The sequence below is a fragment of the Colobus angolensis genome, unplaced genomic scaffold (assembly GCF_000951035.1).
Source record: "Colobus angolensis palliatus isolate OR3802 unplaced genomic scaffold, Cang.pa_1.0 Scaffold32, whole genome shotgun sequence".
Lineage (NCBI taxonomy): Eukaryota > Metazoa > Chordata > Mammalia > Primates > Cercopithecidae > Colobus > Colobus angolensis.
The window spans coordinates 12144751-12171233 of record NW_012116488.1 but is presented as its reverse complement, the minus strand read 5'-3'; the positions used below and the strand labels follow the sequence as shown (position 1 = coordinate 12171233).

General features: G+C 49.2%; 1 protein-coding gene and 1 long non-coding RNA gene across 3 annotated transcripts in view; one reads left to right on the top strand and one right to left on the bottom strand.

Annotated features, from left to right (window-relative positions):
- Nucleotides 1–8088: 8088 nt before the first annotated feature.
- LOC105518523 lies at nucleotides 8089–12553 on the bottom strand. Its single transcript, XR_001002847.1, has 3 exons — nucleotides 12315–12553; nucleotides 11355–11496; nucleotides 8089–8751 (listed from the first exon to the last, which is right to left on the bottom strand). It is a non-coding gene; the product is annotated as an uncharacterized LOC105518523 (long non-coding RNA).
- Nucleotides 12554–23403: 10850 nt separating this feature from the next.
- The window catches only part of FAM181A (family with sequence similarity 181, member A), an 11258-nt gene continuing 8178 nt past the window's right edge, over nucleotides 23404–26483 (top strand). For both annotated transcript variants that reach the window (XM_011951557.1, XM_011951555.1), the window contains exon 1: nucleotides 23404–23504. The gene's annotated coding sequence lies outside the window, so the exon portion shown is untranslated. The remainder of the gene's footprint in view (nucleotides 23505–26483) is intronic.

Sequence of the window (26483 nt, the reverse complement as noted above, 5' to 3'; positions counted from 1 at the left end):
CACCATGTTGGCCAGGCTGGTCTCGAACTCCCAACCTTGAGTGATCCACCCACCTCGGCCTTCCGAAGTGCTAGGATTACAGCGTGAGCCACCACACCTGGCCAAGAATGGTTTTTACACTTTTAAAGTATTGTGATAGAAGAAGGAAGGAAAGAGAGAAAGAGAGGAAGATAGAAAAAGGAAGGAAGGAAGGAAGGGAGGGAGGGAAAGAAAGAGAAAGAAAGAAAGAAAAAGAAAGAAAGAAGGAGAGAGAAAGGAGAGAAGAAAAGAAAAAAGTGAAAGGAAGAAAAAAGAAAGAGAGAGAAAGAAAGAAAGAAAAAAGAGAAAGGAAGAAAAGAAAGAAGAAAGAAAGAGAAGGAAAGAAAGAGAGAAAGAGAAAGAAAGAGAGACCCTCAAAGCCTAAAGTGTTGACTCTCTGGCCCTTTCCAGGAAAAGTCTGCAGACTCCTGCCCTAGGGGACGGTGAACCACAAGACGGAATGAGTCAGGTCCTTGAGCAACCACATGGAGAAATGACCAGGAAGGCTCACCACAGATATTACATGACAGTGAAATGCAGTGTTATAGTCTGAGCTGTTACAACAGAATTTGAGATCTATTTGTCATTGCAACTTAGCCTTGCCTAATCGTACAGAGACAAGGTAAGATTTTCACTTAGACTTCTGGGAAAGAGATTATTTTTGCCACCTACATGTACACCCTGAAACCAAGCAGGCCCAAAACTGGTTCCCTATCCAGCTACAAGTGAACCCTGGGACATAAGCCTGCTGAGGGAAGGCGTGTGGCAGAATTAGAGAGCAACCCGATTCCGATGACATTGTTCGAACCTGGAGCCAGCTGTACCTGCAGCTGACCCTACCGTCTCAGCTTACAAGAGCCACTGACTTCTCTCTTTTACTTAAGACAGTTTGAAACTGTTTGTTACATTCAAACAACAATATTCCTAACCTAGTTTGGTATTATGAGAGCAATAACTTTAAATCTGCTGTCATTCATTCAGAAAAGGAATACATCATTCAGAGACTTTGGTGTTTTAAGTGCTAGCACTTATTCATACAATGAATGAGATAAGATGAGACACATCTCCTAATAAATAGAAATTCACAGGGTGTGCTTAAGGCTATGGCTTGGCACAGCTGTTCTGGAACCACAATACTGACTTCAGGAGCAGGAGATGAGAGTAGGAGATACCACTTAAGAGTCTGTCTTTTTTTTCTTTTTCTTTTTTTTTTTACTTTTTTATTATACTTTAAGTTCTAGGGTACATGTGCACAAAGTGCGGGTTTGTTACATATGTGTACATGTGCCATGTTGGTGTGCTGCACCCATTCAGTGGTCATTTACATTAGGTATATCTCCTAATGCTATCCCTCCTCCCCCCACCCCACTCCCCATGCAGCTGATAAAAGTGACAAGCTCATTCACAGCCTAATGTGGGCTGATGGCTAAAACAAATGAAGGGGGAAAAGCAAGGGTGGAGCTGGGGTCAGACGGCGGCGTGTGCTCCCATTTGTGTAGAAACAAGCATCCTTAAGACGGGGAGCGTCAGGGAATGTCTATACCACTGCTTGGAGCTACCCATCTTTGGAAGGAGACACCAGGAACTGGAAACAGTGGCTGCTTCCAGGAGGGTCTCTGGAGGCTGGGGCTGGGGAGGGAGTGAGACTCTTTTTACTACACATTCTTTTGCATCTTGACAGAATGCAGCTGGGGTAAATGCATGTTGTAACTCTCCCCAGTCATGGGGGCAGATGGAGGCCCCAGAGGCAAGAGGAAGCCCAGGTTTTGGGATCCGAGACTTGTGTGTAACCCATGATCATGAATGATCGCCCAGAAATGAACCAGTGCGGGCCGCCTTTCAGGCATCTCAGCTCATGGACAAGTCACACTGCTGGGGTCAGAGAGGCCAGGGCTTCTCACTAAGTCAGACGCGACCCAGAAAGACCAAAATGTCCTTGATCAAGAAGCTGAAAATAGTTGCTATGACTCATCACACATGATGGACATGTCCTACGGCCCCAGCAGGGCCTCTGGGATGTGGCCCCCGTTCAGGAGGCTGAGGAGCGACAGGGGGCAGAGCCAGAGGACAGGCTGTCCTGCGCCTTCACCTCGGGGCTGCCCCGGGCGGGGCCGTCCTTCAGGCGGGAGCTCCTGCTCAGATGCTGTCGTAGAAGAGGTGCCTCCGTCCTCCGCAGGGGAGGCAGCTGCCCATGGCCTCTCAGTTTCCTGCATCTTCTGGAGACAGAGGCTGAGCTGCTGTGTGCCCCGTTCAGTCCACATGTGAGACAAGCTCTGGCGCTGAGGCTCAGCCTTTTGAGAACAGGAGACCTGGCTCTTTGGAAGTGGTAGAGGCGAGGAGCATAGACTGGCAGGTGAATGCTGGCTTCCTTACAGATCATAACAGAGCCACAAGAAAAGGCCAATGTCCAGGCCAGGCCTTGTGCAGAAGCAGGGTTCACAAGGAGAGCGGGTGGGGCCTCCATGCCTGCCTCAGCTCCTCTCCCATCTGAGGGCCCCTGGGGGCTGTGTCCCCACAGGCATTTCCTTCAATCTCCAATGGGTCCTCTTCCACCCAGAACTCTGCTTGCCCCATCTCAGAACACACCAATTCAATCCCCCTCACTGGGCCGGGCCTCGCTTCTCTGCCCAGGGTGTGGAAGAGACTAACGAAGTCTCTTCCAAGGATGACCCATACGTTTGCCTGCCCTCGAACTCAAAATCCTCTGCAGGCTTGTACATGAAAAGCCATCGCCATCCTCACTCCCTGGGACTAGCCCCCCATCCATGTCTGCTCCTCTGGCAGGAGAGGCAGCTTCCCCAGGTGCACCCCAACAGGATGTCAGGTGGGACTGGACCAGCTGACATCAGGAGTGACTAGCTGACACTCCACTGCCCACCTTCCACTCCCGCCACATTAAGTACCAGGGCACACAGTAGGTGCTCAGTTTGAGCTACTGTTAATAAACTACTGGCTGACATCAGCTGAGCACTTACTGAGGCCAGAACCATGGTGTGGCCTTCCGCGTGTGCCACAGTGAGCTGACCTCTGAGCTTTGAGCCAAGCCCAAGTCCCGCAAAGTACCCAGGAGGAAGGGTTCTGTCCCACTGGCTGGGTGACCCTGGACCAGGCCTCCATCTCTGCACCACAGTCCCCCATGTGGAAAACAATGCGTCAGGAAGATTGTCCTAAGATGTCAGGAAGATTGTCCTAAGATGCACAGTCATGAAAAGGCATTCTTTAGCTGCCGCTGCGGTACTGACCTGCCCCACACCTGAGCGTTTGCTAGGGAAAGGCTCTCCACCCTGAGTCCACGAGAATTTGGGTGCTTGCTGTCTCTGATTGCCAAGCTCCTCTCCCGAAACGGCAACAACCTCTGTCTGCCTGAAATATGTACAAAGACATTGTGGTCCCAAGGTGAAGCTGGGTCAGCTTAACTTGCTGTTTGCTTAACTTGCTTCTCAAGGGGGTCCGAGGGTGGTGATGACATCAGGGCAGGGATTGTGATCTTAGGGCCACTGTAGGAAGAGGCATCCCCAGCTTCTGGGGAGGGAGAGGGAGGAGGGGACTACTACAGAATGGTGAAAACCCAGAAGGAAGGCCTTGGGGCTGTGGAAGCCCTGAGGGGTTTATCAATCTTGGATGGGGCAGGGGGTGGTCTAGAGTGTTTTCTGGAGTGAGCAGTACTTAGACTGGGTCTTGAAGGATGAGTAGGAGTTTGCCAGAAAAGAAGTAGGAGTGTAGCTGTAGGTGGAGGGCAGGACACTTACAAAGGTGGAAAAATAAAGGACAGCATGGGGACTCCCGGGACCTAAAGTGAACTCTCTGGCCATGTATGTCTGTCCCTGCTCTCCGGACAACTTCAGAAAACTGGCATATGGGCTGGGAGTGGGGGTGGTGGAGGGAGGTGAGGCTGGAGGCGGCAGGAGCACTGTCTTTCTTCTCTTCCCAGGGTTGGCCACCTGCCCCCAGCTGCAGACCAGCCCCATACTAGGCCTGAGGCCCAAAGGTCACCTTGCTCAGGAATCTGTCTGCCATAATGAAGGAGCCGCCACCCCCTCCCCTAACACCATCTCCTTCTGCTGCCTCACTTCCAAGCTCTGCCCCATCTCGCCAGATTCCTGCGGCAACCCTGCACTGGTTCCCAGCTTCAAGCAAACCCCACCCTCCACATGGCCCTGGACGACCTTCCTCGTGGCGTCCTTCACTTGTGAAAAGCCCCTCAAGGAGGCGAGACCACCTTCAGGATGTGATGGACGCACTCACAGGCAGGAGGGGAGGCAGATGGGACCAGACCGTGATGCTCCAGGAGACAGGGACAGTTCAAGTCAAGGGCACCTAGGACCTCCGTGATGCTGGATCCCAGGCTGTGGCTGCACCTGACCCCACAGCAGCATCAGCCAAGCTTGATCCCGCACTGCTCCTGAGGCTGCTTCTCCACTTGATTGCTGAACGCAGGGATCACTCCTGGTTTCACTCCTTGTTCTCCTTTACTTCCTCTGTCCAAACGCATCCAAATGTTGTCTGCAGCAGGAATGAGGCCCAGCCCCTTCTTGTCGCTCATCCCTGGGGCAATCTTCTAACAGTGGAGGGAGGCTTCGCCTAACTGACTCCATTTTGCCTCTGCCCTCATAGTAACAACTTTCAGGTAAACCTTATGAAAGCCATGGCCCGTGGGCCCCATGCGGCCTAGGAAGCTTTGAACGCAGCCCAACACAAATTCATACACTTTCTTAAAACATTATTAGATTTTTTTGTGATCTTTTTAAAGACCATCAGCTATCATTTGTGTTCGTGTATTTTATGTGTGGCCCAAGACAATTCTTCTTCCAATGTGGCTCAGGGAAGCCTAAAGATTGTGGACAGCCCTGTTTTAGGTTAAAAGCTTTTGCTGGCAGGGCATGGTGGCTCCCGCCTGTAATCCCAGCTCTTGGGGAGGCCGAGGCAGGCAGATCACGAGGTCAAGAGATTGAGACCATCCTGGCTGACATGGTGAAACCCCATTTCTACTAAAAAAAAATACAAAAAAATTAGCCAGGTGTGGTGGCAGGCGCCTGTAGTCACAGCTACTCGGGAGGCTGAGGCAGGAGAACGGCATGAACCCAGGAGGCGGAGCTTGCAGTGAGTGGAGATCCTGCCACTGCACTCCAGCCTGGGCGACAGAGTGAGACTCCGCCTCAAAAAAAAAAAAAAAAAGCTTCTGCTTAGCTTTGCATGTGGCTAGCTAATTTAATTACTTGCAGTTCAACTTTAAGAATGATAACAGCCCCTTTCTCAAAACTAACTCCTGAGGAGATAAGGACTTGTACACATGAGGAACAGTATTTCATTAAAGATTTATAGGAACACTGTGGCCTGACCTACTTCATCTGAACCGAAGTCAACAGACCAAGAACAAAGATGTTTCACAACCTCCTCAGACCCTTGCTCACACCCACATGGCTGTGGTCGTCGGTCGCTTCTTGACCTCAGCCCTCTCCTCTTCCCTCTTCCCTTGACCTTAAAGGGAGCCTGAAGCTGCTACTAACTTAAGGAGGTTCTTTAGGACGCTAGTCCACCATCTTCTCGGTTTGCTGGCTCTCCGAATGAAGTTGCTTTCCTTAGCCCAACACCTTGCCTCTCAACTTACTAGACTTACTGGCTGTTGAGCGATGACTGGTGTGAGCTTGGATTCAGCTAGACTCTCATCCTGGCCTTAGATGCCTCCCCACTGCGGACTCCCACACCTGACCTCTCTCTGAGGATCCAAACTCAAATTTCGTTTTCTTTTCTGTTTATTTATTTATTTGAGATGGAGTTTTGCTCTGCCGCCCAGGCTGGAGTGCAGTGGTGCGATCTTGGCTCACTGCAACCTCTGCCTCCCGGGTTCAACCAATCCTCCCACCTCAGCCTCCCAAGTAGCTGGGATTATAGGCGCGCGCCATCACGCCCAGCTAATTTTTGTATATTTTGTAGAGACAGAGTTTTGCCCAGGCTGGTCTCAAACTCCTGAGCTCGAGCTATCCTCCCACCTTGGCCTCCCAAAGTGCTGGGAAGACAGGTGTGAGCTGCAGCGCCTGGCCCACACTCAGATTTCTAACTGCCTATGTGACACTGTATGTGCACTGCTAATCAGCACCTCTGATTTCTGGTGACCAGAAAGGAACTTTGGATTCCCTCCCCAAAGCTGGCTTCTCCCACAGTCCCCTTTCCCTTAGAAAACAGCCCTCCTGTTTACCCAGTGGCTCGGATCAAAATCAAGGGGTTGGTTACCTTTGATTTCTCCCTCTCTTGAACGCCCCACGCTCACCTTTATCCAAGGAGCTCTACCTGTAAGGCCCTCACCCTCATGCCAGGCTCCAGCTTGACATTCAGGTCTCAGCTACAGTGTCCCCGGGGGCCTCCCCCGACCTGTCCGTGGCCCTGTTGAATCCTCGGCATGGGGTCCATCGCTGCTGGCAGCTCTGGTTTCTTTAGTTAGTGTCCATGTCTCCCTCCCAGTGGAATGATCTGGGGCCTTCCTGGGGTCCTGCCACATTCCCACCTCCAGGAGAAGACCCGGCACTGAGCAGCTGCTCCAGGTGGGTTTGCTGGGGAGCAGGTGGAGGGGCCAGGAGTGCTCAGGACTGGGAAGGGGACACTGCTTTGGAGGAGCAGGGAAAAGAGCTCAGGGAGAGAGAATGAGGGTGGGCGGTGGAGGGGACTGGCGGGAGAGGCCACATGCCAGACCCCTGGGCTGATGCTGCTGCAGCCTTCGAAGCACCCTCTTGGAATGCTGTCTTTGACTCCAGCCTTTGCTTTCACGGTGGCCACAAGCCTCCTGTGCTACCACGTACTCTCATTCTGATTGAAGCCCCTCTCTTCACCATCTCTGAAAGCAGCACTGCCGATGACCTCTCTGCACGTGTGGACTGGCTAAAGTCCTTCGCCCCGCCCCCTCATGCCACATCATAATCATCTGTGTCTGGGTCTCACTCGCCCCTGGAGCACATCCTCCCTGAGGTCCTGAGAGCCCAGCTTCCCCACCCCTGTCAACATGAAACCATTGACCAGCTCCCCCCGGGGGCTCCAGACTCTGCAGTTGGAAGAGGCAGAAGTGCCCTCTGCTGGCCACTGGCTGGCTCCCTGCACCCCAGAGCAACAATCAGGACTTGAGAGTGAGAAGCCAAGCTCAGCCCTTGCCCCTAACTCTTCTCGTCCTCCCCAATCCCACCCATCGCCCACCCTGTGTTCCCCCAAATGCACGCCTCCCCTCCTGGAACCCACCCCTTCAAATCTTCAAATCTCTTCTTCCACTGGTTCATCCACACCCAATATACCCCATCCACACCCCCATCATCTTTAAGACTCAAGTTAGTGTCACTTCCTCCAAGAAGCCTCCCCTGACTTCATCCAGAGGAACTGGCCTCACCTGCCTTCTGCACTTGCCGTCCTTACAAGGACACCCCTCACAGCTTCTGCCACACTGCGCAGTCCTCATCTGTCCATCTGCCTCTCCTTGCAGGCGACTGCACTCCCTGGGGCTGGGGACAATGGCCCTGATGTCCTCAGCACCCAACGCAGAGCTGTGCAGGGCAGAGGCTCACACGGAAAATGTTCACCGAATGAAGTCAACTAACTTCAGAGGTTCTGAGCAGGACTGTTCTGAGGTGGGTGCCCTGGAGCAAAATCCAATATACATACTGGGGAACAAAAACAATATACATAACTATGTGCTCATTAAGAAACATTTCAAACAACAGATATGTTTACAAACTAAAAATTGAAACCCTTTTCAATTGTTTCCCAGCCTACAACCTTTCATAAATCACTGCTATTCTCAACGTGGGGTATGTTCATCCCAAACCTTCCCAAGCATTCCCTTTGACCTTATTTTAACTTTCTTCTTTTTTGTTTTTAACACAAATGGGATAACACAGTACATATAATTGTATTTCTTTTTTTTTCATGAAAAGATCCATCTTGAGGTCCTTCTAAGTCGGCAACTGTAGGTTTATGTCATTCTTTTTAGTGGCTGCAAAGCATGCAGTACTCCAGTTCCTCCACAGTGTCTAAACCCGAGGCTTGTCAATTATATCTTGGTAAAACTGGGGACAAATGCTAAGTGTTTGGTTTTTTGATTTGGTGGCTTTTTATTTTATTTTATTTTTTTGCAGTTACAAACAACATTTCTGCAACCATCTTTCTGCCCGACTCTTTGTGTCCATGTGCACATATTTCTCTAGAACTGACTCTTAGAAGTGGAAATGTTGAAACTGACAGCGTATCTATTTCACATTCTAATGATACTAGCAAACTCCCTTCAAAAAATGGATCCCAAATGACACTCACATCAACAATGCATACATGTCTCTTTCTTTCCACATTCTTGACAGCACTGGGTGTTATTAGACTTTAAAAGTTTTTTGATACATCTAATCATCTCAACCTTCAAATCCAGCTTAACTCTGATTAGAGTGGGTACTTCGAGAAGCCCTTAGAGAACAGAGCTTTGGAAAGGGTGCATGGTAGAGAGATGAAGCTCCAGCCTCCCAGAACAGCAGCTGGTAGCTCCACTTCCTTTTCCTTTTCCAGGGAAGGAAAGTCCCTCCCAAAACCCTTGGTCCTGGAGTCACAGCCCAAGCCCCTCAGCAGTTCCCTCAGGAGCAGAGGGTCTCCCGGGTCAACCAGAATCCCCACCGAGGTGGATTTGCTTCTGGCAACATCTCCAGTTTGAATGTGATCCCAGGCAATACTTAAGGAAGCAGCTCCCTCCTGTTCTCTGAAAAATGCTGCCTGCAAGGGAGGACATGCATTTGGGAGAACTGGAGAATTACAAACTCAGTTATGCACAGTGAGACCAGGAGAGTATGAAACAAAGTGTATGTCCCGCAAGAACCACAGGTTTTGGAGGTGTTAAGAGTGGCCTGCTGGGCCCACAGCGGGGGCTGCTGGAGCATCGGGGGTGCTCACCTCTTATTCCACTCCCTCCCCCCCAACCCTAGACTAGAAGGAATCTATTTGGAGAATGACACTTGGAAAGAGCTTGCCATTTGTGTTGCCTAAAAAGGTCTAGAGAAAGGGACCACAGGGCATTTCCAACATTCAAACAGCGTCCATTCATCCCAGATTCCGAGGTCCTTCTGGTCAGCACAAGGCCGGTGCGGGGGCAGATGGTCCACAGACACCTGGGATTGTGTTTGCAGACTTTAATCTCCTAAGAGCCCAGGGATGGCCTCCAGGGCTTGCTGGCTTGCCTGCCTTCCTGTTTTTATCCTAATAGGCCTTATACAAAGACTTTAAAATGACTCATGGAAAAAGCCAAGCTAGGGAAGAGGGCTGGAGTCAGCCACCGAGTGGAAGACAGTGGGAGGCCCACAGGGACGCTCATCAGTGACCCAGGAACCTGAGTGGTCTCAAAAATGCATCCGCAGGAAGGTCAGCACAAGGAAAGTGGGTGCTGGGGGACACAGAATGAACGCTTACTGGAGAACACCCTGGGAAAGAGAAAAACACTGGTGCTAAAATACATCCCCGAAATGGGCATAGTATTTAATTTCCAACCTGCTTCCATTTCTATGCACTCAGACATTCTTTCCTCCGATGACAAAGGCGGAGTAGGTTTTATTATTCATATTTACAGATGCCCAGAGAAGGGGTGTCCTCCCAGGTAGCACCCCTGACCCAGAAGCAAGGGTCCTCCTCTCGTTTCTTAGGAACTTGTGGGCCTTATTTGCCTGGCCAACTATTTTGCATCCTTTAGGGCTCAAATCAGCCTCCAGAGCTGTTCCCAAGTCCCCTACTATCAGCCCTTCTGCTTGTGTCCAACTGACACTCTGCGCCATGTCCTGTCATTGTGTGCTGTAACTCTGTCATCTTCTGGCTACACAGTAGGTAAACTCCTCTCCCACCTTCTCCACCTCCCTTGGCCTGGCCTCTCCCACCCAGTGTGGCTGAGCAGAAGTTTGTGGAATAGCTGGATGGGAGCGTCAGTGGATGCTAAGGGACAACTGGACAGTGTCACTGCAACCCTGAACCCAAAGTAAGCCAGGGTGCCTCAAATGTGCACCACCTGCCTAGCAAAACCACCATGGGGTTCTGAGGATCCCAGTTCTACTCAGGAAAAGGAGAAAGACAATCCTGGGATCCAGGAGGAGGGTGGAGGTGGAGAAGGAAAAGGAACCGGGGTCTGGAATGCCTCAGAGGTGCTGCCACAGGGAGGGAAGGGGCAGGGCAGGGGCTACCGGCCTAGGCGCCTTCCAGAACTGATAGAAGGGCTCCTTACATCGGAAGCACGGAGGCCCCGAGCAATTCCAAGGGCTCCCTCTTGTGGCCATTTGAGGCCAAAGCGGCGTGTTCAGGGGTGAATCTTGCATTTTCCTCTTAGCCAAGGGTGCAGAAAATGGGTTCAGAAGAGAGACGAGGAGCACTGGTCTTGGAGTCAGGATTTGTGTCCTGACCATGCCACTAATTCACCAGCTTACTTTGGGCAAACCACTCCACCTCTCAGCCTTGGTTTCCTCATCTGGTTAATGAAGTGGTCTGCCTGGCACCGTGGTTCACGCCTGTAGTCCCAAAGATTTTGAGGCCAAGGCAGAAGGATCACTTGAGGCCAGGAGGTTGAGATCAGCCTGTGCAACATATCAAGATCCTGTCTCTACAAAAAAAAAAACAAAACAAAAAAACAAAACAAAAAAAAACATGTTTACGTAATCCCAGCACTTTGGGAGGCCAAGATGGGTGGATCATGAGGTCAGGCGTTTGAGACCAGCCTGGCCATTATGGTGAAACCCCATCTCTACTAAAAAATACAACAACAACAACAAAAATTGGCTGGGTATGGCGGCTCATGCCTGTAGTCCCAGCTACTTAGGAGGCTGAGGCATAAGAATCACTTGAACCCAGGAGGCGGAGGTTGCAGTGAGCCAAGATCCAGCCTGGGAAACAGAGTGAGACTCCATCTCCAAAAAAAAAAAAAAAATTAGAATTAGCCAGCATGGTGGGGCGCCCCTGTAATCCCAGCTACTCAGGAGACTGAGGTGGGAGAATTGCCTGAGCCCATGAGTTTGAGGTTACAGTGAGCCATGATCATGCTACAGCACTCCAACCTGGGTGACAGAGCAAGACACTGTCTAAAAACAACAAACTAAGAGGGTTGGATGAGATGAATGACTCTCACAAATGGGAGTACTGGGATAAACATTCTGCACGTGTTACTTTAGCCTCTCCCAATGACACGGCAGGACTTTGGCTTTGGGATGACAGCGACATTGATGGGTTGTTCCTGTGCTTAGCTCCATGGCACAGGCCAGCTCTGGGCTGAGCACTCCACATGTGATGGCAGGCAGGTGCCACACACAGAGGAAGAGGCTGGGGGTCAGAGAGGTTACATGACTTACCCTTGGTCATCCAGCTGGTGAGTGGCAGAACGGGGCCTGAAGCTAGGTTTATGGCTCCAGAGCTCCCCACTCTCCTCACCCATGGTGTTTCTCATGGTTTCTAAGGTCCTTTTCATCTCCAGCTATCTGTGATTCAAGGTGTCTGATGAAGAAAAGAGATTCACAGGAGAGAGTATCGTCTTGGCAGGTAGATAAGATAGAAACCAAAGAGACAGTTGACAGGACAGTCAGGTCTAGAGCAACCTCACAGACAAAAAGCACGGTCTTTACAGGAGAAGAAATTGTGACCACCACTCAATTAGCCATCAAAACTGTTTTCTGGGCCACTAAAGAGCATTAGAAAGGGCACCATTGTCTGAAAACACATTGAACTAAAATATCAGACTTGTTACATAAACTTTGCAACTGCCCACACTAAGCTTGCTGCCTCTGAGCAGCCTGGAAGTTCTTGAACATCCATCCATTTATCCATCTGTCCATCCATCCATCCATCCATCCACACATCCATCTATCCACCACCCATCTCCCCATGCCTCCATCCATCCACCCATCTATTCAATTGCCACTTATCTACTTATCCATCCAACCTGTCCATCCAGTCATCCACTTCCCCATCCATCCATCCACCCACCCATCTCCCCATCTATCCATCCATCCATCCATCCATCCATCCATCCATCCATCCATCCATCCATCCATTTACCCATCCATCCAACCCTAAAGCCAAAGTAAGCAAGGGCGCCTCCTTGCTTACTTTGTGAACCCTCATCTACCCATCTGTTCATCTGTCTATCCATCAAACATTGCTGAGCCCTGAGCTACTGGTGCCTTATTCTCAAGAGCTCCTAATTAGATATTTTGTGTCTCAGACATGTAGGCCAAAAAAGCACAGAAATGTGTTGCATTAATTATCAATTGCAACAGATTGCTTAGCAGCTTGAAACAACAAGCGTGGATTACCTCACACAGTATCTGTGGGTCAGGAGTCTGGGAGTGGCTGAGCTGGGCTCAAGGTCCCTCATGAGGTTGAACTTAAGATGTTGACTGGGAATGGAGGATGTGCTTCCAGAATAGCTCGCTTTCATGGCTACTGACAGGAGACCTCAATTCTCTACTGGCTTTTGGTTCAAGTCCTCTCAGCTCCTCATTACATGGGCCTCTCCTCGGGGCTGCTTAAGCATCCCCACAACATGGCAGCTGGCTTCCCCCAGAGCTGATCCAAGAGAGAGCAAGGAGGAAGCTGCTGAGCCTCTTGTGACCTCATCTCTAAAGTCACAGATGGTCACTTCATATCAATCTATTCACTAGGAGAGTCACTAAATCCAGACCACACTAAGGGGAGGAGCATTAGGCTCCACTTGTTAAAGGGATGAGTATCACAGAGCTTTGGACATACTTCAAAACCACTGCATGTGTGGAAGGTGCTGAGATAGAGTGTGAAGGATACTGAGAGGCAAGAGGGAGAACGTGGTCAGTTCTACCTAGAATAATAGAGGGAATCAGAGAAGTAAAGCTCTAATGAAGCAATAATGAATGAGCTGAGTTCTATCCTAGACCTGGAATGTGACCTTAAACAACCCACCATCCCTTTCTGGGTCTCTGTGTTGTGGAAATAAATTGGGACCACCCAAAGGAGATCAAACAGAGGCCATTCATTGCATGCTTGGTATGGCAAGGGAATTGGCCACTGTCACTTGCCTTTGACAGAGACTCCCAGGCAGGCAGGGTGAGGGGAAGCATCATAGTGGAAAGGGAGAGGCCTCAGGTGTGCCCTGATTAGAGGTTGTTGGCATGGCGAAGCGGGAGGTGGCTAGCTGGAAGGCGGACATCCTGTGATTTCATTAGGAGCATATTTGGCTTTCTCTCATTGGTGTTGAGTTGGAAGCAGTAGTCAACAATAGGGAAGCTGACCAGGATTGACCAAGCCCTGACCATTCTGGGCACATTGCCACAGAGTTTTGGTTTGGCTTCCTGTGCTGCTTACTGCAGAGATTGTGGGCTAGGGTTCTCTTTTCCTACACAGGCAGGCCATTGTCTGTTTGTCCATTTGGGGTGCTCCTCTGAAAATCAAAGGTTGGTTGGCTGAGCTCTGAGGTCCTGCGCAGCCCTCACATTCTGAGGATCTGGCTTCTTCACCTGGAAATGAGGTGTCCAGAGATGGAGATGTACTGGATGGAAAAAGGACTGGCCTGTCTGAGGAGCTGCCATGCCAGAGGTGAGGCCTTGTGGACAAACTAGAGATGAAAGACAGGGAGATGCCTCGAATGGACCCTCCTTCCTGTGGGCACTCCCAGGAGTTTCCAATTCTCAGCAACCCACAGCATCCCAGCATCTTTGACTCTGGACCTTGAAGGTTACAGGTCACCTCAGGCAACCTCCCCAGTGCACACACCGATGCTTAAATCTGCATTACTATCTTCTCCCCAACTAGCAATCTTATTCTTGCTTGATTGCCTCTGGAGACAACAAGCTTACTCTCAGTGGAGACGGGGTGTGACCCATCTGGTCTAGCACATGAGGTGGCTTCCAAGAAGGCTAGTACAGGTGCAGCACGCTCAGCCCCTGAACACCCATCCCATGACATCCTCCCCAGGCTGACCCTGCCCTTCCCTCTTCCCCCGTGCAACAGTGACTGAGGATTTGCCTCAGGAAGGCCCCTGGCAAAAAGAGAGGGGAAGGTTAGACGGGAACCCAGCCTTTTTCCAGTGCCATCTCCATAGGGAAGCCTTTTTATCAGATTAGCAATGGTCAAGAGGAAACGGGACACAGGACAGGTAAATTTTGACGTGGAAACGGAGATGAGGAAAAACTTGTAAGTGCTCTTCAACTGTGATGTCATCGTTATGACAGCACAGACCTCCTAGTGTCCCCATCTCATCTGACGGTCACCATCACCCTGAAGAGCATGGCAGGGCCCCTCCTCCCAGGTGTCCCCTCTTAGGGTGTGACTCCACCACCTGCCTGCTTGCCCAAGCCTGCAAGTCTCCTTGAACTTTTCTTCTCCTTTGTGCCCTCATATCTGACCCTATAAAGTCTGTTTCCTAATGGGCACAGGAACCCATCCTTCTTGTCCCTCCCCTGCCACTGTGGTGCAATAGTCATGCCCAGAGGCTGAGGCCCAGCAACCTGGGCTAAAATCCTGGCACTGACATGAACAAGTTGTGAGGCCTCTGGTGCCTGATCCCGCCTTGTTAAGCCCATCTCTCATCCTCACAGCGTCCCTTCCCCACCATCCAGCAGGATGAAGCCCAGCGCACCCTCCCTTCCTCTGTTCCTGAAGCCCAGCCCACCCTCCCTTCCTCTGTTCCAGCCTCTACCCCATCAGCCTATCCCCCAGGTTCTGTCAATCCCACCAGCCCACACAGAGGTAGGTGAGTAGAGGACTCTTTAGCCTAGCTCTTCTTGAAGGAGATAGAGTGGTGGGGGCTTGGTGAATAAATACACAAACAGCCCGATGATCCAGGTCCATTCTGCCTGGAAGTAAAGTCACATGCAGATGGAGGCAGTAGCCCTGTAGGTGGGCTGCTGGGGTTTGTATCTGGCTCTGCCATTTACTAGCTGTGACCTTCAACAAGTCACTTCGTCATTCTGTGCCTTAGCTTCCTCATCTTAAGATGGGCTGCTAATGGTATCTACTCACATGTTGTATGACAGATGGCCCTTCCCAGTGTGGGTGGGCATCATCCATTCTGTTCAGGGCCTGCATAGAACAGAAAGGTGGAGGGAGAGTGAGTTTGCTGTCTGCCTGTGACTGCTTGAGCTGGGACATCGATCTTCTACCCTCAATGCTTCTGGCTCTCAGACCTTCAGATCTGAACTGGAATCTACACAGTGGGCTTTACTGGGTCTCCAGCTTGCAGATGGTGCACTGTGGGACTTCTCCAGGTTCGCAGTCAAGTGAGCCAATTCCTTCTAATAAATCTCCTCGTGTGTGTGTGTGAACTGTTGGCTCTGTTTCTCTAGAGAACTCTGATTAACACACCACATGCTTAGAATAGTGGTTGGCACATAGTAGGTACTCAATATTACTATCTTACCTGGTTCCATAAGTACCCTCCCACTGAAAAGGTGTTCCTTTGTGTCTCACCTTGGAAGTGACAGGGCCACCAAAAGCAGACCTTGCGTGTTTCTCCAGGGGGCCTCTCTGGTCTCATCTGGTGTCTGTGAGCTCAGTTGCACCAGGGACTCCAAGGCCAGGCCTGTGGGATGCTGAGAGAACTGGCCTCTTAGTGCTGAGTATGCCAGGATCCCTCTGATGGCTGCCACCTGCAGCCTCCTCTAGGCCCCTGCTGGCTGGGAGGTGTGGGAAGCTCTGAGTGCACACCAGTTTTGGGGATGAGGCTGGCATCAGGGAAAAAAAATATGTCTGCTTGTCTGGTAGGGTCTGCCTCCCAACTCTGACTCAGTTTAATTCAGTTATTTCCCAAAGCACTTCTGAGCCCCTACTCCGAGCCAGTTGGACTGTCAGAGCCCCAGAAATAAGTCAGGCCCAGTCCCTATTTTTAAGATATTCTGCAGAGCCTGGATCTTTCTGCAGATGGGCTTCAGGGGTTTAAGAAGGGGCCTGCTGCCCCAGCCCACCCAAGCCACAACCACAGCTGATCCCTCCAACTCATCTCACATTTTGGTCTTCAGTGAGACAGTTGCTTAAAAGAAAATTTTGCTTCCTTTTTTCTTTTTCTTTCTTTTTTTTTTGAACAGCCTTGGAGATAGGGCTCATATTAAACGTGACCTTGACATATGAGTTTGATTCTGACAGTGAATGAGGGAGTGAAAGGAAAGAAGGCATTCCAGGTAGAGGAAACAGCTTAAGCAAAGGTGCGGCTGTGTGCTTCTCAGAGGGGAAACAGGGGCATTTATTGAAGATTTGCCCAGAGCCGAGTGTGAGTGAGCACTCGGATATTCAGCTCTCATGAGAGTCCTGCAAAGAGGATGCTATTATCCTCATTGGCAGATGAGGCTCAGAGAGGCAAAGTAAAGGTCAGGGCATAGACTTGGGAATTACACCCAGCTGGGAGATTTCTAGGACACACGCACTTTCTATTGCCAGAGGCTACTTGAGGGGAGGCAGACTTCCAAGCAGGTGTCATGCTGGGTGTGGCCAAGACGGACTCCAGTTGCTGGGCTTGAGTTAGCATGGCTCCCCGGTGTTGGAGCAGGCTCATTGGGCAGAGTTGGGCTAACAGGGAGGGCTTGGGGCTGTCATAATTCATGGCCACATGGACACGGCTCAACCATTTATAATTCGAGTTATAACTTAAACAATCAACAAAAAAGACTTGATAAGTACCTTCACCTCCCAGCATACACACATCACATCTACTATTGTCACAAAGAATTGGTGACCAAAGGAAGCTGGTTCAGAAGCCCAGCCCTGTGTTAAGGTCCCATGGGGTCTGAGCAACGTGGAAATACCCCGGGAACAGATAGATCTATTCTGTGTCCCCCCAAGGCCTCTGGAATTCCTAGGATATTCATCTTATAAAGTGGTTGGTGGGAAATAAGCCATGAAAACAACAGAAACCTGATAGGTAGGTAAGTAGATAGATATGGGGACTGGATGGATGGATGATGGATGGATGAATAGATTATACATACATATTCTGTATATATTCTCTCTATATACATATTCTATATATATTCTCTATATATATTCTAATAAACCTCCTTGTGTGTGTGTGAACTGTTGGTTCTGTTTCTCTGGAGAACCCTGATTAATACACCACATGCTTAGAATAATGGCTGGCACATAGTAGGTACTCAATGAGTATTAGCAAATGTTACTATCTTATTTATAAGAGATATATATATATATATATATATATATATAGAGAGAGAGAGAGAGAGAGAGAGAACATAGACAGGAAGGGAGGGGGCCAGACTTGGAGTTGCAAGGATACTGTCCCACAGTCTTGCCTAGCTGGACAGGACCAGGGTCAGCCAGGAGCAGGGAATGGACAGAGATGAGACAGAGCTGCTGCTGTCAGAACCAAGGGCCCAGAGGCTGCTCTGTGCAGGGGCTTCATCACCCTCCAAATAAAGGGTTCCAATGTACAACTAACTTCCCCAGGCAGAGATCTTACTTTGATCAAAGCTGTAAGCCCAGAAAGTGCTGGCACATAGTAGGTGCTCAAGGTGTAATTTTGAATGAATGTGTGGAAAAGTTTGCCCACATCCTAACTGGGTTTTGTAGGCAAACTGTCCTCCCAGCTGCCCCAGGCCTGGAAGAAGCCGTAAGTGTGCCCCAACTTGAAGGGCAGGTGGTATCAGGAGCACTGGCTGTGGGGCCTGAGGACCCAGGTGCAAGGCCTGACTTTGCTATTAACTGAGAGTTCAGTTCACTGTATACAACAGCCCTCTGAGGTGGACACCACTATCCCCATTTTACAGACAAGGAAACTGGGACCTCAAGAGGTCAAGCCACTTGCCCAAGGTCACAGAATGTGGCAGTCTTAAAACATGGCCCCTCCAAAAACATTTTTAAAATAAACAAAGAAAAAGAATTTAAAAAAAAACAAAAGAAAATAAAACACGGCCCCAAAGTTCTTTGACCCTCTTCCCATTGAGAGGTGGGGTCTACATCCCTTCCTCTTGAATCTGGGCTCTGTGACTGCTTGACTAAGAGAATACTATGGAAGTGATGTGGTGCTGGTTTTGGTTTCTAGGCCTCACTTTAAGAAATTAGCAGGCTCCACTTCCTGTGTCTTGAGATGTTTACATTTGGAACCCAGCCGCCATGCTGTGAGGAAGCCAGGACGCCACAGGGAGAGGCTGCTGGAGCTGTGCCTGCAACAGTCCAGCTCAGGCCACAGCCAACAGCCAGCATCAAGGCCCAGACATGAGTGAGGAGGACTTTGAGATGGCTCTGGTCCCAGCTGTCAAGTCACCCCCAGTCTTTGAGTCTTTCCAGCCCCAGACATTGCAGATGGAGATAAGTGGCTCCCACTGCCCTTTCTGAATTCCTGACCCATGAGTACCACTGAGTTCAGGGAGGTTGCTACAGCAACAGTGACAGGGGCACACAACCGAGAGCAGTGGGGCCAGGGCTGTAAAGCAGATCCTGCTGACCCCAGAACCCATCTCTTCTCCACTGCCTCAGTTTACCTGGAACATCTGCACTTCAGATGCACTGCCTGAGGTGATGGGACCCTTGAGGGATGATTCAGTCAAACCTAGGAGGTTCATAAATAACACTCCCAGCTGCTCCGTGGGCTGGCACATCTGTGTAGGGCTGGCCCCCAGGAAGAGACAGATGGGAAGTGTCAAGGAGCTCCCTGAGCTCAGATGGGGGTGGATTCTGATCTCAGGTCTGCCAACTTCTAGCTGCATGAACTTGAGCAGGTCACTCTGTGCCTCAGCTTCCTCCTCTGTACAGCGGGGTTACCAAGAAGGACCCGATAGCCTGTTGGAGGACTCTGTGTGTGAGACTGAGGCCCTGTTGCCTCCATGAAATGAATGTTATCAAAGCTCTTACTAGGGCTTAAAAGTCTCAGAGCATCAGCTCAGGATGGGCCAGTGTTCAGTGGGAGGGTCACAGGCCCCAGGGCAGGACTACGCGGGAAGGGGAGATTCAGAGGTCCTGAGCAGAATGCTCTCCTGCACTGTGCCAGGGAGCTCTGTGCGGGAGTCAGAAGCCGGGATCCCAGCGTGGAGCTTTTAGACTTTTTTGAGGAGATCATGCTCCATATATTCCTTTCAAATGAGATCACCATGTGACAGGATTGAGAAAACAGAAAGACAGTGACTCTCCAGCTCCTACTTTGTGTCTCTCTGGTCACTGTTAATTAATATTGAAATTAACATAGATTTTAATTATTTTAAAATTAATTGTCTTAATATTCCAGTAAACTTTAATATTGTTAACAAAATTTAATTAATATTGAAAACACACTCTGTAACTATCTCATGAGCTGTAACAGTGAAATGTAACAGTGAATTTGTGCATTAAAAGTGTTAATTCTGTTCCACGTCAACACTGAAAATACCATCGTTTCTGCACCCCTGGTTTAGCATGTCTTTAAAAATTTCTTATTGATATATAATAGTTGTACATATTTTGGGAGAACATGCGTTATTTGGCTACATGTATATGATGTGTAATGATCAGATTGGGTACTTGGAATATGCATCACCTCAAACATTTAATTTTTTTAATATAATGAGAGCCTCAGAAAACGGATGTGGTACAGGGCTCTCCTGAACCCAGGCTGGGTGTTTCTGGGGACTTGTGACCATTCACGATAGGACTCAACCTCCTTGGGGAGAGACCTGGCAAGGGACCTGCCAAGACCCTGGCTCCATGACAAGAGAAAGTGAGACAGGGGCCCAGAGGCGTGGGCTGGGCCAGTGCCCAGGAATGTAGGAAGTTCTCATTCATTGACAGCATATTTCCTGTGCAGGTCTGTGTATGAGGCCCTGTTCTAGGCATAGGGATACAGCAAGAAGCAAGAACCCAATTCCCTGACCCTGTGGGACCTGTGCTGTGGTGGGCAGACAGGCAATGAAGTGCAGTCAATACCCAGAGATCTCATGTGCCCAGCGCCGGGGAGAGGAAGAAAGCAGAGAAAGAGGTGAGGATGGAGAGTGGGAAGCCCGCACTAGCGAGTCAGTTGAGTAAAGACAGAAAAGAGGGGGAGGGTGAGCCATGCAAGTATCCAAGGTAGGAGCTGGCAACATTTTTCCATAAAGGACCAGACTATAAATACTCGAGGTTTTGTGTGTACTCTGGGGTCGGTCACAACCCTCAACTCCACTGTCATAGGGCAAAAGCAGCATAGACAATATGTCAATGGGTGGCCTGGCTGTGTTCCAATAAAACTTTATTTACACAAACCGGTGGCAAGCCTGTGTGTGCAACCACTGAGCTAAGGGAAAAGAATTCCAGGAAGAGGGAACAGCAAGCGCAAAAGTCCTTGGGTGGGAGTGAGCCTGGTGCCTGAGGAACAGCAAGAAAAAGGATGTGACTGGTGAAGGATGACCAGTGGATAAGGTTAGAGAAATAACTGGCAATGGAACAGGGAAGGGGGACAGAAAAGGCTCTTGTTTGACTTGGTCCTGTTCAGGGCTTGTCCAGGGACCCTCATCCTGGGGATGTGGCTACAGACCCAACTCTAAGCTCCACTGAACACACCTGAACTCACATCCACTGCCATGCTTCTTGCCCTGGGAAGGATTAGCTGAGGTCTGTTGAAACATCAACAAGAGTTCTCACCCTGGGAATGGACTGCAGACCTCCAGCCCAAGTCTTCCCCATCTTCTCCTTTATCTACATGCTTGTTACCAGTGGAGGGTCTTGACTACAAGTCATCCAGATTCTTGGCATTTTGAACTAAGAATTGGACAAAATGCACAAACAAGGCAATGAGAGAATGAAGCAATGATTTACTGAAATGAAAGTACTACCCACAGAGTGGGAGTGGGCTTGAACAAGTGGCTCAAGAGCACTGATTGCAAATTTTCTAGGGTTTAAGTACCCTCTAGAGGTTTCCCATTGGTTGTATAGAGTTACACCCTATGTAAATGAAGCCTTGGCCCACGACCAGTCTGATTGGTGGCAGGAGGTGACTGATCAGAGGTACTTTACATTTTTTTCTTATGTTTTTATTTATTTATTTTTTATTATACTTTATGTTCTAGGGTACATGTGCACAACGTGCAGGTTTGTTACATATGTATACATGTGCCATGTTGGTGTGCTGTACCCACTAACTCGTCATTTACATTAGGTATATCTCTTAACCCTATCCCTCCCCCCTCCCCCCACTCCACAACAGGCCCCGGTGTGTGATGTTCCCCTTCCTGTGTCCAAGTGATGTCATTGTTCAATTCCCACCTATGAGTGAGAATATGCAGTGTTTGGTTTTCTGTTCTTGCGATAGTTTGCTGAGAATGATAGTTTCCAGCTGCATCTGCAACACAGTGGGAAAAGGGGTAGGCTTTGCAAAGGAAGCAGCCTCTAATCCTTATTACTTGGGTGTGGAAAGATAGTGTTTTCCTTTTGATTCAGTTCTAGGAAGTCAGTGTGAATTGCCTTAGGGTCCCTGCCTCCACACACTATTCTCCTGCCTCACGCCCTTCTTCCCAGTCTCCCCTCCACCCCAGACCAGCAGAGCTCAAACAACCCCTACTCATCCTTTAGCCTGCTGGAAGGGACCCCAGCCCAGGAGCTGGGCACCGTTTCCACCAAGCTTATCCGATGAGAAGTGTGAGGCCCACACAGATGAAATCACTGCCCAGATGAGTGAGGCAGGAACAAAATGCAACTGTCTGACTCCTAAGGTGTGTGAGTGATCTCTGTGGGTGACTAACATGCTCCAAGGGGTTTGCCATGTGCCAGGCATTGGAATGCCATCCAAGGAGCCAACGTTGGTCTAGGAGAGCTCACCTTGGTGCTAGGGTGGAGGTAAGGGGGCCACAGCGTTCACAGCAGTAACTCTTCATAGTCCCAGCACGCCCCACAAGGACCGAGTCAGGGAGCGCAGGAAAGCAATACTGAGGCAGGTGAAAATGGCCCTTTTGCTGATGATGCAAATGCCCCTTTCCTGAGAGATGACGGCAAATTCAGAGAATTTTGGAAAAGTTTGTTATGGGCTAGATTTGGGCTACAGACAGAGTTGTGATCAGAGGCCAGGAACTAAATGATAAATGCCAATGAAGAGTCTCTATTACTCAAGTAGGACAGGTGGTCCAGGTGGCTGGGGATTTGTAAGGCAAGAAAACACAATGCTCACCCCTGACCCCACCTTCCCCTAAGGGCACTGTAGACACTGGCTGAGCTCAAAACCCAGCTCCTCTTTCACCTATCTCAGTGACTAGGGGAGAGTTCTATCTCCCTGATCCTCATTTCTGAATCTGTCAAATGGGAAGAACAATGCCCATCTCGGGTTTTATTGACTCATTGATTTATTTGTTTAGTGAGGATTAAATGAGATGGCAAATATCTAACTCATGGGGCACTGCAGTATTCAATGCAAGTTAGACCCCTGCCCCCATCATTTTTCCCTTGGAAACCCCCATCTCAGGAGGCAAGGGATCCTCTCTGACGATGAGGGTGTGCTGTTTGTGCCACATACCTGAGGGACAGTGTGGCAGGAGGGGTGGGAGTCAGGCACTGACATGCACTTGCTGTTTACAGATTGTTTTACAACTGGCTATTGGAGCTCCTAAAATGGCTCAGGAGCCAACCAACCATTTTAGTCTATGTTCTGGTTTGTTTATTCATTCATTCCTTCATTCATTCATGCATTCAGTCAGTCAGTCAGTCATTAAGCATGTGTTACATGCCTGCTGCATGCAAAGATACATGGGGGATTCAACCTTTCTACTTAACCTTATCTCACCTCACTCCCTGCAGTGACCTCTCCTCCCCACTGCACTGAGCTTCTCACTGTCTCCGCTCTCCAAAATGCCTAATACTCTCCGCCTCAGTGCCTTGACTCAAGCTACGGCTGTTGCCATCACTGCTGCCTGTCATCCATGAAACAAAGTAGCATGTCTGAAAGATCCCAGGTTCAGAGTCAGGAGGTAAGCAACCGAATCTTGGCTCTACCTCTCACTAGCTGTTAAGTTATTTAGTCTACATGAGCCCCAGTTTCCACATCTGCCAGATGGGAATGACATTAGGATCTATCACAGAAGGCTGTTGTGAGAATAAATACTATGAGATGTGTAAGATATCTATTATGGCTAAGTCAGTGCCCAGCCTGGAGTTGAAACTTAGTAGCAAATGTCTGTTGAAAGGACCTGATGAATTCTGGCCTGGGAGGTGGGAAACTTGAATCTTGGTCACAGGAATATGTGCTTGAATAAGTCACCGCTTTTCTCAAGGGGCTCCAATCCCTTGATTAAAATTGCAGGGTTGGATCACCAGAATGCCAAGTATTGACATCCCTGGCTTCCCATCCTGTGATTCTGAACTGGATCCAGGGACACTTGGCACACAGCCAGCTTCATCTCCATCCTCCCTAGAGGAAGACATCACTAGTTGATCAGAGTGTTCTATCTGCTGAGCCCTCGGAATCTCTCCACAGGGCACCTGCCAGTCATCACTAATCAAACCTGAGATGACGGTTGAGATCAAACAGACTTTTCATTCCTAGTTGGTGCCTGGGTGAGTGACGAGGCCTACCAGTGCTGGAGGACACAGTCAAGGTGATGGACGTGTGGGGGTGGGGGAACGTGCAGAGCAGGGGTGTGAATGTGGGGGCGGTGGTCCATTGGGGATGCCCCGCAGGGCACAGATGCTACTATCATGTCACTTTTGTCCCACTAGCCCTTCCTTATGGCTTCACCTGGGCAGCCATTATATCCAGCCCAGGGGAGAGGTGAAGGCAAGCGAAGGGCACTGATTATGAACCAGGTGATGTGTTTGTTGAGTTTTCATGGCTGATATCTTAATCCTCATTATCAACCCTGCCAGGCAACTGATCTTAGCTCCACTTCAAGGGTGAGGAATAGGAGGCTCAGAGCTTACTGATCATGATGATTAATCACAAAATTAATCACAGTAATTGGCTTGGGTTACACTCCAGCTTCACCTCTTTTGGCTGTGGGGTCTTGGGCAAGTCACTTAGTCAACCTGTGCCTCAGTGTCCTCATTTGTAGAGTAGGCATAATAGCAATATCCACCTCATTATGAAGGAGTTAATACAGAGGAAGTTTTTGAAACATTATTAGCATTTAATAAGAGGTCAGTAAACTATTTTCAAGGCTGTTGGCATGGATTTCATATTCATTTTGCTATCCCCAGCATCTCAGAGAATATCCTGTACATAGTAGGTATTCATTAAATGCTTTGGACCCACTTGTTGAGCATTATCAACTCCCCAGAAAAGTCCCACATAGGTCTTCTTTCCAAAGAGGACATCTCAAAGAAAATAACGAAAATATACTGAGCCAAACAAAAATGCAAGCACAACATATCAAAATTTGTGAGATGCAGCCAAAGCAGTGCTGAGAGGAAATTTTATAGCACTAAGAGGCCTACATTAGAAAACAAGAAAGATCTCAATCAATGATCAAAGCCATGCCCTCAGGAAAAGAAAAGTGAAATCAGCCCTAAGCAAGAAGAAGAAAGGAAATAATAAAGATAAAAGCAGAAGTCAATGACATTAAAAACAGAAAAAGAAATAGAAAAAAATAAAATTAAAAAGAGCTGGTTCTTTAAACAGATCAATCAAATTAACAAGCTTCTAACAAGACTGACCAAAAGAGAGAAGACATAGATTGTGATATCAGAAGTGAAATGCAGCCAGGTGTGGTGGCTCACGCCTGTAATCCCAGCACAGTGGGAGGCTGAGACGGGAGGATAGCTTGAGCTCAGGGGTTTGAGACCAGCCTGGGAAAAATAGTGAGACCTCCTCTCTACAAAAAATTTTTAAAAATTAGCTGGGTGTGTTGGCATGAACCTGTAGTCTCAGCTACTTGGGACGCTGAGGTGGGAGGATTGCTTGAGTCCAGGAGGTCAAGACACTGCAGTGTGCCACAATTGTGCCACTGCACTGCAGTGACAAAGCAAGACCTTGTCTCAAAAAAAGAAGAAAGAAAGAAAGAGAGAGAGAGAAAGGAAGGAAGGAAGGAAAGAAGGAAGGGCGGGAGGGAGGGAGGAAAAGACAGAAAGGCAGGGCAAAATAGTAAATGTTATGATGCTATATCTTAGCATAATAAAAATTGTAAATAGGCTAAAGAAAAAAACACATGATCATATAAATTGATCCAAAAATTCATTTAACAAAATTTAACATCCATTCATGACAAGAACTCCCAGAAAATTAGGAATAGAAGAAAGTATCCTCAACTTGATAAAGAGGATCTACAAAATTCCCACAGCTACATCATATCCCATGGTGAAAGACCAAAAGCTTTTCCCCTAAAATCAAGAACAAGACACAGAGGTCTGCTTGCACCACTCTTCTTCAACACAGAACTCTTTGCCTGAACCCCACCCCTCTCGAGACTCCACATGGTGAAGGTGGGCTGAGCTCTCCTCTTTTCCTGGGGCTTGAGTCCTCAGACTCACCAGCTCTAACCCCACTCATTCATATTCCTTTCAAGAATGCACAGGGGAGTGCAAGTGGGCTTACCTGATTTTATGATGTTGAATCTGCTCTGATTTATATTAGGAAAAAGCAAATCATTTGCCAAAGATAAGTAGCACTGACTTGTGGCACACTATCATATAGCACCATATCACATGATAGCACCAGGTCAATATCCATGTGTGCAGCATAGAGGTCAAGAATTGATGATGTAATTCAACCAGGAAACTGAGGCCCAGAGAAGGTGAGTGACTACCTCAACATCACACAGCCAGGTAGGGGCAAAGTTCAAAGATCTCATCTCCAAAGCCAATCTCCCTTTCATAGTACAATAATATGGTTGAAACCACTTCCAATGTGGGACTTGATCTCACTGACAGTGGTCTCTGTCACTGGAGGTGGACTGCAGCCAGGGGTGCTGGGGCTGGCTGAGCCGGGCTGTGACTACTCTGGGGCATTACAAGGTCTCTGCCTCCTCTGAGGGCACAGCCATGCCAGGCAACTTCACCAGTGCAGGAAGCCCTCGGCCTGGCAGCCAAAGGGGTTGGCTTTGACCTGATGCCTCCTGTTCCCAGGAAGCAAGAGGCACGTCCGCCCTGATTACGGCTGACAGCCTGCCGCAGGCTGGTCTTTGATAGAAATACTGCCATTATGTAAGAAGTTACATAAATCATCTTGTGATGTCTGCATCGCACGTCCACAGAGGCACTGCCGGGCCACTCTGTCCTCCGCGTGGCCTTTGTATGTTTCCCGAGCTGGCGTGGTCGGTCGGGCCTAACTCTCCAGGGCAGGGGTGGCTGGGAAGAGTCTGCAGCCCTGGGCTAGCAAGGCCCCTGGGAGGCAGACGGGGCCCTCGCATTGGTTCACGATTGTCAGTGGGAGCAGCATCCCAGGATCAGTCCCACCCCAGCTTTGTGATTTACTGCCCATGGGACCTTCAGCAAGTTTCCTAGCCCAGTTAGTGCCTCAACTTCCTCACCCATTAAAGAGAGTAATCATGGCACCTGGGAAGAACAAATGACAATATATGTCACATACTTCCATCAAGTAGGACTTTACACTTGTATGATCAGGTGTGAGAAAGAGCACAGGG